We start from the raw sequence: 12084 nt of genomic DNA, 5'->3' as shown, positions 1-12084 counted from the left end.
TGAGACTTCTGTGTTCCTACTGTTCTGTGTTACTACTACTGACGGAGCAGTTCAAAGGAGTCAGTCAATTTTGCAAATGACGATTCCAGCACAGACTGTAAAAACTGATATGGTCCTGTTACTAAGATGCATGTTTCAATATGCATTCTGCTTTTTGTACCAGGACCTCGGAGAGAAAAGGACTGCATGGTTCTCAGAAACTTAATCTGTTTTCCATATTTCCTTTTTATTGGTATCTTCTGCCCACCTATGGAGAGGTGGGCTTGTGTCCCATATGCAGTGGTGTGCCTGTTTGTCCAAGAAATTTCCTGGGAATGCATTTGTAGCTTGTGAGGCTTGTCTGTTTAAAAGAGAAACACTTCCTCGGAGAGGGTGGAGTGATAGATTTTCGTATCAATGATCTCATTTTGGCATCTGTAGGGTTAAAGAACCTCTCAGAATCTATAGGTCCTAGAGAAGGCAGTTTCTGAACTCCGCTGCTGCTTAGGCTCATCCTATTTCCCCCGCAGCAAACAGTAACTAGAGCACTAAAGGGCTTTTTTTTTTTTTTTTTTTTTTAATTGGAACGTGTGTAGGGAGGGGGCATACTCTTGATGCCCACTTACAACCCTGAGCCTGACCCAGACTTGGGGGTCTCCGTGTGTTTTTTCTTCCCTCTCTCTCTCTTTTTTTCTATTATTTTGGCAGACTTTTTGGAATGTCTGGGAGCTAAGGGCTTTGCTTCATGGAGCAGAATTCTGAAGCAAGAGAAAGAGAAAGTTATAGACTAAACCACAGAAATGTAAACACGTCTACAGCTAAAATAACTCCACTTTCATTGAAAACACTCCTCCTTCACAATCAGACTTCTGTGTGCTATGGTCAATAAAACGGCATGTTAATAGCGACCAATTAATAGATTATGTTGCCCGGCCTTAAAAGTTGAGGGAGTTTTAATTATTATTTTTCAAATTAAAGGAGTGCTTATTTCGCTCCCTTCCCTTGGGGTTGCGGCGGGGGTGGTGGGGGGGGGGCGACTTAGCTTTCTTTCTGGCTGTTTGCTGAAATTCTTGGCTGTTAAAAAGTTTGGAGAGGGAGAGACACGAGTAGTTTTCACTTGGTTGGAAGGGGAGAGCCTGCAAGGGAAGGGTCTGGGATGAGTTCCTAGCTATCACGCTGGACAGTCGTGACGGTGCCCGCGGGACATGGTCGAAGAGAGGCAGCACCCAGGTAAGCGCGGTTTTGAAGTCAGAATTCCCTTAAAAACTGTAACATCTGGAGGGCTTCAGGGCCGCCGGACCGGAGGAGCCAAACCTCGCGCGCGGCTTCCCCTTTCGGAGGTGGCTTCTTGGGGACACTCTGCTGCCGAGGGCTGCTGTCCCTGCGTCTGTCGGGCCCGCCCGGCGGTCTCCCGGACGGCTCGGCATCCTAGCCGCTGCGCCCCGCGCCTCTGGAGCCCCTCCACCCTGGCCCCAGGCTCTCAGGACGCGCACCAGGTAGAGACTCCAGGTGTGACCGAAGCCGGTGGCACCCGGCACCGCCGTCTCTTAATTTGAGGGCGACGTTTATGTCAATTCCCAGCAGCATCCGTGGCAGCCCCAGCGGTCATTTTCACCTTCTTCCGACACAACCGGTTTGAACTTTTATTATTTGTAATGTGTGTAACGGTTGAGGCGGGAGGAAAAAATCACTTCTAAGTTCCGAGGAGGAAGCACTTCCACGGCATCTCCCACCGCTCGGCCCTCGCCTGCCCCAGCCTGTGCTCGGCTTCTCGCTCCTCTCCACTCCTGGACGCGCGTCCTGGTTCTCCTCCCGCCGCCGCCCGGGCCGGGACTCTGGCTCTCCGGTCCCAGGCTCCGCTCCTCCCCTTTCTCCCCCTCCTCGCCGTCCTCCTCCTCTTCCTCCTCGGAGCCGCCCGCCGCGTCCCCAAAGCCCGGCAGTGTCCGGACCTGCCCACGCCGCCGCGTTCCTTGTCCCGAGGGCGCGCCCCCGGACACGCGCGCTGGGCTACCCACGCGCGCCCCCGGACAGGCGCACGCGCCGCGTCCACGCGCCCCCCGGACGCGCACGCACAGAATCCACGACCCCCTGGACACGCGCGCGCGCGCGCGCGGATACCCAGGCGCACCTGGACACGCGCGCTCGCGCCCCGCGCTCTCCCCCTCCCCGCCCCGCCCCCGGCGCGCACTCCCGGATCTGGAGCCGCGCGTCGGGGCGGCAGCCCTGCTCGGCGATTGGCGGGAGCCGGGGCCTCCGGGAGGCCGGCGCCCACACCATGGGCTGAGCCCGGCAGCGCCCAGGGACTCAGTGCCGCCCGGCTCGGCGGCGGCCCCAGTCAGGCACGCGCGCCGGCACACGCGGGCGCGGACACGCGCGGACACCCACGTGCGCAGCGCGCCCTCCCCCGACGGCGGCGCTCGCCTCTCGGTAAGTCCCGCGCCCCGCGCGCCTTGCCCGGCTCCCGCGGCGGGGACGGTGGCGGCCGGGTGACCCAGCTCTTCCGACGGCGCCGGGACGGATGGGGTGTGTGACGCCGGGAGGGCCGGTCCGTCGTTGCCCGGGTCCTGGGGAGGCGCGCGCGCCCCGGCTACCCGCGAGGGCTGGGGAAGCCGGGCGCGGGAGCTTCGTCTGGGCTCGCAGCGAGCGATGATTTGTTGTTGTCTGGAGTGGAAATAAGGCTTGAATGAAAGCCCACGCTCGGTTGAGAGTCGAGACCAGGTGTGGGCTTGGCTGTCGCTGCCCGTTCAGTCCTTCCGTGGGTGGAATCGCCCTCAGACGGCGCCCTCACCGCGCTCTCCCGGACCTCAGCTTCCTCTCTTTTCTCTGCATCTCCGTCTTTTCCCCTTCTGACACCTCGGCCTGCAGCTGTTACGTTTATGTGCTTCCCCGTTTACCGCTTACTGGGGACACTTGGCATATTTAAAAATTATACGTGTATCTCTCAGCAAGCCTTGTTGGTTTCTGTCTGAAATACGACGTCCTTGTACCACAGCTATATATTGTCTAGGTATTTTACAAAAGGTACCACCTAGAATTATTTTTTAACATTTTAAAGGATTTAGATGCTATTGTTAACAGCAGACTACACTGCCTCATAAAATGGATAAACAGTTTTAATGCAGGTGTGAATGTAATGCACTTCTTCGTTAGGATGATGATAGTTTCGTTATTCTTCCAAAGAAACGTATTCCTAAGTGCCATAGCTTTCCCACCATGCGTGTTTCTGGAGCTTCTGTAGTTCAGAAAACTTTCAGTGTGACTTAAGAAACAATTTTAGTCTTCCCCTAGTGACATACACGGGGCATAGAGGTTATTTATTTTTTTCAGCATTTTCAGTTCTCTGCAAAAAGCTTAGAGCCCTTGACCGGCCTCAGCTACCCCTCACCTTATCACCAGGAGGACCGGCACAGTCCTGGGGTTAACCCTTGCTGTGCTGGCGGCACCTTGCACTGGTTCTCTCGGTGGGAAGAGTGGGCAATAGAAGTTGTATGAAAACCCTAGCCAGATGAATTAATTCATCGTATGTCAAATTATGAATGAGCTAACCATGCCATTGAAATGGCAGTTCTAGGGGAAACAGGATGAGCTGTGCAAGCCTGTGGCCACTACTGCAAAGTTTTCTAATTCTGAAGAAAGGCTTTGTTGAGTGCGAGACACATCACAGATCCCCTTGTGGTCTGGTAACCCAGGCTTCCATTTGAATCAATAACTTGCATAGTACACTAAACTAGCAAACGGGTTTTATGTCTCTTTGAATTATTTGTTTAAGGATATGTAATTCCAGCTACATTTAAAATGTTGGTTTCCCTTCTATCACTGTATAGTTATTTTCCTGTTAAAAATGAGGGGTAGCATTGTGATATGTTGTTTTCCATGTATCTATTCTCTTATGATGAGTTCTTGGTTATTTAGTCTAAAGTGCCTTCTTTAGGTAAATTTTTGAAAATTCTTGGTTGCCATTTGATTATGTAATGGGGCCGCATGTACACGTCTTTATAAGCTTTGCCCCGGGCCACTTCTTAGGTTTTGTTTTGGTATTAAAAATCTTATTGCATTTCTAATCTCGTAAGATCAGCTCTTTTATTTGTGGTAGAGGCTGAGACCCCAGTGGGGTGCCAGATATATAAATAAGAAGTAAAGCCTGTTTGAAAGATGTCAACTTTGATTTTGAACTTACGTACTATTCTAAAATATTATGCATTGTGCATATATGGAATATATCATTTTAAAAGTAGGTAATGGGAGACTTTCAACTTTTTTTCTAACATTAATATCAGGTCTAGTTTTTCCTTGTTACCTGTCCTTAAACACAACAAAAATAAATAAAAGGAGGATTTGTTTTTTCACAAGACAGAGGAACTAATGTTCCAAAGATCTTTTCCTATTCCCCAGTGAAAAACTGGAGCAGGTCAGTGTCAATCATATGATACGGAGGGTGGGGGGACAGTGTCATGTTGAATAAATGTTGGTGCCGCCTGCTCTTTCATAGAGCTCGGTTCAGGAGGTGTCGACAGAGAGATAGCCCCCTTCTAAGGAGGCTGCTGGGGCCTAGGACCTGAGATGTGGTCCCTGTAACTGAGATCAGAAGGAAGTCATTATGAGCAGAGTCCTGGCCTTGTGGCACTGAGAGGCAGACTTGTGTTTAAAGTGGGCGCTGGTCTCTCTAAACGCAGGTCTCTTTCCACCTCCTGGCTTGGTCACCCTTTGCATCTCAGGGCCAAGCTTTTCCAGGCGAGGAGGAGAATTCCATTTTCTTTCCCCAAAGGGTAAGGACACGTGGGCATTCCCAGGATATATCATCCTTTAAAATACAACTTTTCTTTTATCATATGCCTGCACCTTGAATTTGAAACTCTTCAAACCTTTGGAGTTGCAAAGGTTCAAGTGTTTTGGGATATAAGAGGGATTCAAGTGTTTTGGACGCGGTTGCAGCAGATTTTGATACCTGGTGGGAGCAGTGGGTGTTCGAGTTTGGTAACCGTGTCTGTTAAAGTCCCTGAAGTAGCTGGTGGCCCTTGGCCACGAGGTCTCGTAGATTTCCCTGTATTGTTGACGTCATGAGGGCATCCTCCTTGGCCCTGTTTGTGCCCTCACTTGGCTCAGGAGCAGTTCATTGGCTGGACATGGTGCATGGTCAGTATACATCGTCTCACATTTATAGATTCAAGGCAGTCATTCTGTGGATAAAAACAACAGAAGTCTCCAGTGGTTGGGCTGTCATCCACCCCAGTTTTTCAAAATGACCAGGGGGAAATGTTGCCCTCTTAACTTTTTACCTTTTTTACTTTCAAACATTTGAGTATTTAAAAGAGAGAGGATTTGGTGCTTTGCATTGGCAACACTGCAGATCCAGTGAAGGTAGTGAAGTGATCTAAAGGCAAGTGGTCTAAAATTACTTTGCTAAATTTAAGTGTAAGTGAGATGTCGACAGCACCAAGTAATTAAAGGGTGCGTCTAAAAATGGAGCGCTGGGTCTGAGTCTTAGATTTAAAGTAACTTTTAAGTTCTTCTATTTTGACAGTGGCATGTCATCATCTGGAAGACCCTGATTGCGTATGAGAAACCGTAATTTAACAATGAAAGTAGGGGGTTCAGTTACCTTGACTCTGTGCATGGTCAGAAGCCTGAGCAAAGGAAGTTGAGTTCTGTGCCTTTTTTTTTCTGTTTCAGAATGACCGTGAGTGAAGCTGGAAATATCCTTAAAGTGTGTAAAATAGACCTTTTGAGTTAATTTATATCACCTCTGAAAATCGTAACCCTGGAGAAGTTGATGGGAGATCTGATCTAGCATAAACCGTTAGCATGTCTAAGGGCTTTGAAAAACCAAGTGTTGTAGCTGCTTCCTGTTTGAGCATACCATCTAATTTTTGAACTGTTTTAGTGGGAATGAGATGTTCACACGTCGGTGTCTCACATGGGATTCCTTATAGTGCTACTGTTATTTCAATAACTGTTCCCCCAGGAAAACCTACTCTGGGACAGAAAAGCAGCCCTCTAACCGATAGGAAAGAAAACATAAATCATAAAAAAGAAAAAAAGAAAATGTAAATAATGGTTTAAAAAAAAGGGAAAAGAAAAACAGGCACATTTACGGTGATTTTTCAAAACCAAGAAACCCTTACTTTCGCTTGATGAAGGGCTTGGCAGAGGTTCCCAAACCTTCATTTAAAAGTGAAGAAGGGTGTTTGCCCCGCAGTCTGAGTGCAGGGATGAACCCGCCTTGTCGTATTGCCACCGAGCGGTTCTCCGTTCCTGGTGGGGAGATTCGTTCTCTCCGTGACGGAGTGGAAATGTGGGTTATGGATTTTTTGGGAGCTTTACAAAAGTAGTCAAGTTGGGAAGTAAAAGGCGTGTGTGCACATTTTTCTTGTGCTCCGGGCTGGGAGGTTTGTGTTGCCACCTTTGGGGCAGGAGCAGTTTTGTGAACAGTCGTCAGCAGCCTTGGGGAGGTGGATTCGGGTCGTGGGCTGTGCCTTTCTGTGTGAACTGAGCTGCATGTCAGGCTGTGTGTCTTCCGAACCGCGGGGGAAACCCAGGATCTTACAGTGTCTGTTAACGACCTGTTGCCTTCATGGAATCGATGGATTGGATCAGGCAATGGAAAAGCGCTGTTCCCTTCCCTCTACGCTGCCGCTGCTTGGCGTTCTGCGCCTGCTGGAGCCAGTAGGGTTCTCAGGCTTTTGAGAAGAGATTGAAAGAAGCTGTAATGAGGAGCCTGGAGGGAGGGAGGGGACCTTGGTGATACCTTGGGACCCTGGGAGTGAACAAGGATGATTTCAGGATTCTTACATAGAACCTACCAAGAACTAAGCTGGATGTAAATAATATTTGAAGTCTGTGCTAGTAATGTGAAATGTTTGGAAACACAAACCATGCACACTTACCATCTCAACATAAAACCTGGAATTAAATATTAGAAAGTTGAGATTTCTTTTATTGGGAAACAAGGTAAAAAAGCATTTCGAAAGGATATCGATGGGCGACTTAGGAACCTTTTAAGAAGACCTCGTTTGAAGAAGAATGGAGTCTCATTAAAATCACATGCAACCTCACAAAGCTGATGCGAGCCCTCTGCAGGATTTACAAATTTGAGTCTATGATTGCCCCAAATTCAAACGTGTCTTGTGCAAGGCTGGCTCTTTTTGGAGCGCAAGTTACTGCAGCAAAAAGACAGAATAAGCAAAAATGGAGGAAAAAAAATTTGCTTTTTCAGTATCCAAAAGTACTTCCTAGTCTGTTTGATCCTGGCAGGAAAATTAACTTCACTCTAGGGTTTTAAAATAGAAATAATGACAATGAGGATCAGACCCAGGGAATATGGTGAGTCTTTTCTGGAGAAATGGGTGTTAGGTCTGCATATTACCTGTGTTTAGGTTCTGAAACTCCACCCCAAACCCTGCCATTCAAACAGAGAAAAGCGATTGTTGCTTGCTGCTTTCTGGGTCAAACAGAGAGGGTTTTAACAGCTGGAATGGGATCAGGTCTGAAAGCAGTTTATAATCCTATTTCATGATAGACTTTGAGGGATTTTTGCAGCTTTGTAAGACTTGTAAATATAGGTGATTAAACAAAACACCCTTAAGAGCAGTTTCTCCTATGTAATGTACACCCAAATTGAAAACTGGAGGTAAGTCCAGAAAATCACCCTATAAGCATGTAGAAGCCACAGTCAACTACCAGGAGGCAGGAAGGGGTTATGTCTGTGTAAAGGCTAAGATTGCATTTGCAGTTAGGTTTTGCAATTACGTTTTTCTCTGCAAACATGAAGTACTCTACCATGTTGAATTTTGTTTATTACATTTAAACAACCTGGAAACACATTTCCCCATCAGAATTTATTGATTACCTATTAAATGAGAGCACAGTCCTAAAAGAGATGGGAATGTGGATCACGGAGAGACTAAGACACTGGACATACCTACAGATTAGAAAAACAACTGCAAATGTAATGGAAAAGCCACAACATTCCAGAGCTCGCCTGTCCGCCGACTCTGGCTGCTGGTGTCCTGCCTGGGTTATTCTTTGCTCAACTAGTTGTACGGACAACATGCAAACAAAATTGTAGCCCCTTTCATTCCAAATAGCTAATGGCATTCACTCTGAACGCAGCATCCCTGGGATAAATGTCCACAGGTGGAAATTCACGCAGGAAAGTTAGGGAGTGTCGAGAGGGCAGAGGCGTGTTTGAGGTCAGATTTGACCTAGGCTTGGAAGGTTCAGGATTCTGGCAGAGGAGGGGCGTTCTGAGTTACGTCAAGGCAGGTGCCAGGAAGAGAGGAGGCGGGCAGGCTGAGCTTTCAGCGCACAGCCCTGTGGGGAAGCCTCAGGTCAGGCCTTCAGGAGCTGAAATCTATGAAGGTGCACGCGCTGTGGAATCTAGAAGGGCGATGAAGGCTCAGGCCACGCATCTAGAGAGAGGTGGATGCACCGCCATAGAGACTAGAAAGGGGTGAGCGCACAGGCCATCGGGTCTAGAAAGGGGTGGATGCACAGCCATAGAATCTAGAAAGGGGTGAGCACACAGGCCGTAGGGTCTAGAGAGAGGTGGATGCACCAGCATAGAGACTAGAAAGGGGTGAACGCACAGGCCGTGGGGTCTAGAAAGGGGTGAGCGCACAGGCCGTGGGGTCTAGAAAGGGGTGAATGCACAGGGGTGAACGCACAGGCCGTGGGTTCTAGAAAGGGGTGAATGCACAGGCTGTGGGTTCTAGAAAGGAGTGAGTGCACAGGCCGTGGGGTCTAGAAAGGGGTGAGCGCACAGGCCGTGGGGTCTAGAAAGGGGTGAGCGCACAGGCCGTGGGTGGGTTCTAGAAAGGGGTGAGTGTACAGGCCGTGAGGTCTAGAAAGGGGTGAGCGCACAGGCCGTGGGTGGGTTCTAGAAAGGGATGAATGCACAGGCTGTAGGGTCTAGAAAGGGGTGAGCGCACAGGCCGTGGGGTCTAGAAAGGGGTGAGCGCACAGGCCGTGGGGTCTAGAAAGGAGCGAACGCGCAGGCCGATGCAAGTGTTGCATTCAGCAGAGCCGCCTGCTTGAACCAGACCAGTGTGACAGTGAGCCAGGGCGCTGGGCTCTGCAGTGTGGGGGCAGTGGTCCCTAGGGGGTGCTCAGGTGCTCCGTGGGCCCCATGAGAGGCCACCCTTGCACCTGCTGTGGGTCAGTGTTGGGGAAGTTTGTATCTCGTCTACAGGTCCTTCTCTCCCACAGCCTTTGGGGAGAGCTTCGTTTTTCGTCTCAGCCTCGGGAGCAACTGTGTGAGTTGGGTGCTGGCCAGCGTGGAGGCCTGCGTGCGCCCAGCTCGGGCCTGGGTGCAGGACCCCATGGCCTGCGTGGTGGACGGCTGAGTTCTGAGCAACTCCTCCTGTTCTTTCCCTTGATTCCCTTTAGTCTCAGCTCTGCTGTTTACTTAGAATCTACTTCAGAATTTAAAGCAAAACGAAACAAATCCTTGTCATATCGTGTGTATCCTTGTGGATTGCTTTTAGTCCTTTTACGGGACAGGGTAGGGTATGAATAAAATAATCCCCTTCATTAGAGTCAGATAATCAAAAAGTAATCTCGACCATGCCAGAGGAAGATCAGAAAACGCTTCCTGAAGGTCAGGCTGCACCAGGGCAGATCCTGGCTCTGGTGGGCCGGATGGGGGTGAGGCCCCCCTGCCCCCCATCATGGGCGGCCACCTGGGGGTGGTGCTTGGGGTGTGGGACGTGCCACCTGGGAGCTGAGTGACGTGGGTGCTGAAATGGCCCGACCTCTGGCACTGGAAGGACAGAGATAGACGCCTCTGTCAGGAACCCAAGTGTGAATTAAAAGGTAGGGAGTGGGGCTTCCCAGGTGGCCCAGTGGTTGAGTATCCGCCTGCCAGCACAGGGGACACCAGGTTGATCCTGGGTCTGGGGAGGATCCCACCTGCTGCTGAAGAACTCAGCCCAAGAGCCTCAGCTGCTGAGCCCGAGCCCACGCGCTGTGACAACCACGTGCCCCCCAGAGCCTGTGCTCTGCAGCCAGAGATGCCGCCGCAGTGAGCAGCCCACGCGCTGCCGTGAAGAGTAGCTCCTGCTCACTGCATCGAGAGAACCTGTGTGCAGCAACCAGTGCAACCAAAAATAAATAAATCTTAAAAACAAACAAACAAAAATGTAGGGAATAAAGGAATCCTGCCAAAGGGGAGGGAGATGTGATGTTTGTTTGGAGCACGCTTGCTGACCTGCACTGCCCACCAGATGGTGCAGACGTGGGAGCCCTGTTGCTCTGGGGTGTCCTCGCCTCAGCTCTGTGAGGGCGGGGGCTTTATTGACCCCATCTTCCAGAGTAGCAAAGTGAGCCTCCCGAGTGACCGGCGTGGCCAGAGTTACCCAGATGGTCAGAGCCAGAGCAGAGGCAGAACCCAGCTGGGGGATCGGCTCTGGATCTCTGGTGCCGCCGGGAGTTCTCTGGGTCAGAGCAGAGGGTCCACTTCCAGAAGTGACGACGGGAAGGGGGCAGGTGACGTGGGGACTGGGAGGATGGGAGGTCAGAGGGTGCCAGGTAGGGGGAGTAGAACGCAGATCTCATGTGTAGCTTGTAGCTTTCAGCGTTCTAGTGGCCACGTTACCAAAGGAGAAAGAGACAGATGAAATGCATTCTAATAATCTCTTTTATGTAATGCGGTGTGTCCAAAATATTATCACTTTAAGTGTCATTTATATAAAAATGTGGATGAACGCTTTTACTTTTTTACCTGTATTAAATTTCAAAATCCGATGTGTCGTTTACATGGGTGTTTAGTTACATAGGTGGTTTAATCGCTCAGTTGTATCCGACTATTTTTTGACCCCCATGGACTGTAGCCCGCCGAGCTCCTCTGTCCATGGGGATTTCCTGGGCAAGAATGTTGAGTTACCATGTCCTTCTCCAGGGGATCTTCCTGACCCAAGGATCAAACCTGCGTCTCCCGCATCTCCTGCTTTGCGGGCTGTCTCTTTCCCCGCTGAGCCACCAGGGAAGCCCAGTGTACGTACAGCACATCTCAGTTTTGGACTGGCCATGTCTCACATACCTAATAGCCACACGAGTGGCTCCTGTATTGGACTGTGCAGGTCGGGAATACTCAGCAGCGGAATTCAGATTTAATATAATTAGTGGCCGTGAATCTTGGATTCACGGGAATAGAATTTTTGTGACTTGATGTCCCTCTTGGCACTATTACCCAGTACCTCGTGCTGGAGCCAGAAATGATAGCAGTTAAAAAGGGAACATGAGCATGGTATGTACAGCATCAGATCTGCAGTTTTCAAGTTGGAGGGATCACGAATATATGATTTCTTGTCAACTCACTTCATGCTTTTCAAAGCCAAAACCAAATATCTGCTTTCACACTGAAACTTTGTATGCCTGGTGACGCATAGTTTTTGTTAGAATCGTCTTCTGACAACCTCAGGTGTAAACATCTTGAGTATTCCCTGTTTAAGGCTCATGTCGGCTGATGACATATGTCATTTTTTGCACGCGGACAGTGTGTTGAGAATAAGGCAATCGGTCATTTTGAGGAACAGCATTCATGAGGTGCTGGAGCCCCAGAGAAAGAAAGGATAACCGTCGGATGGATTGCTACGGAATTAGCTCCCGAGACCACACGTTCGTTCACGGGTTCCATGAAGGCAGAGCGCATCCAGCGCAGACCTTTCTGTGGTGCTGAGCACTGAGTTTCACGGCACATCTTAAAAAGTCAGTCGCCTCTCTCGCATGCCGCTTCTGATTACCAATGTACCTTGTGTAATGTAGTCGTGGAGCAGCTCAGCCTTTTTACCGTGTGAATGGTTTTGTTGTTGTTCCGTTGCTCAGGCGTGTCCAACTCTGCGACCCCATGGACTGCAGCACGCCAGCCTCTCCTGCCCTTCACTGTCTCCCAGAGTTTCCCCTGAATGAGAGGTTTGTGTTCGATTCAGGACCTGCTCTGGGTAGTTCTGTGCTCATCCCCACCCGAGCCGGAGGGAACGTCCTTCCCTTGTTCTGGTTTGTTTTCCTCATGGGCCGTGCTTACCGCAAACTTAGCAAGATTGCGTTAAATAAAATGCGTGCCTTTTCTCGACTCTAATTTGCTGCACAGAATCTTAACGCCTAATTCAG

At 49.9% G+C, this 12084-nt stretch overlaps 1 protein-coding gene across 3 annotated transcripts in view; it reads left to right on the top strand.

Moving 5' to 3' along the window:
• The first annotated feature begins 1105 nt into the window (after window positions 1-1105).
• The window catches only part of ERG (ETS transcription factor ERG), a 323925-nt gene continuing 312946 nt past the window's right edge, over window positions 1106-12084 (top strand). For all 3 annotated transcript variants that reach the window (XM_055569950.1, XM_055569949.1, XM_055569946.1), the window contains exon 1: window positions 1106-1209. The gene's annotated coding sequence lies outside the window, so the exon portion shown is untranslated. The remainder of the gene's footprint in view (window positions 1210-12084) is intronic.

This window comes from Bubalus kerabau, chromosome 2, assembly GCF_029407905.1.
Source record: "Bubalus kerabau isolate K-KA32 ecotype Philippines breed swamp buffalo chromosome 2, PCC_UOA_SB_1v2, whole genome shotgun sequence".
NCBI classification, from domain to species: Eukaryota; Metazoa; Chordata; class Mammalia; order Artiodactyla; family Bovidae; genus Bubalus; species Bubalus kerabau.
Note: the sequence above shows the minus strand (reverse complement) of the source record. Positions and strands in the feature narration are given on the sequence as shown.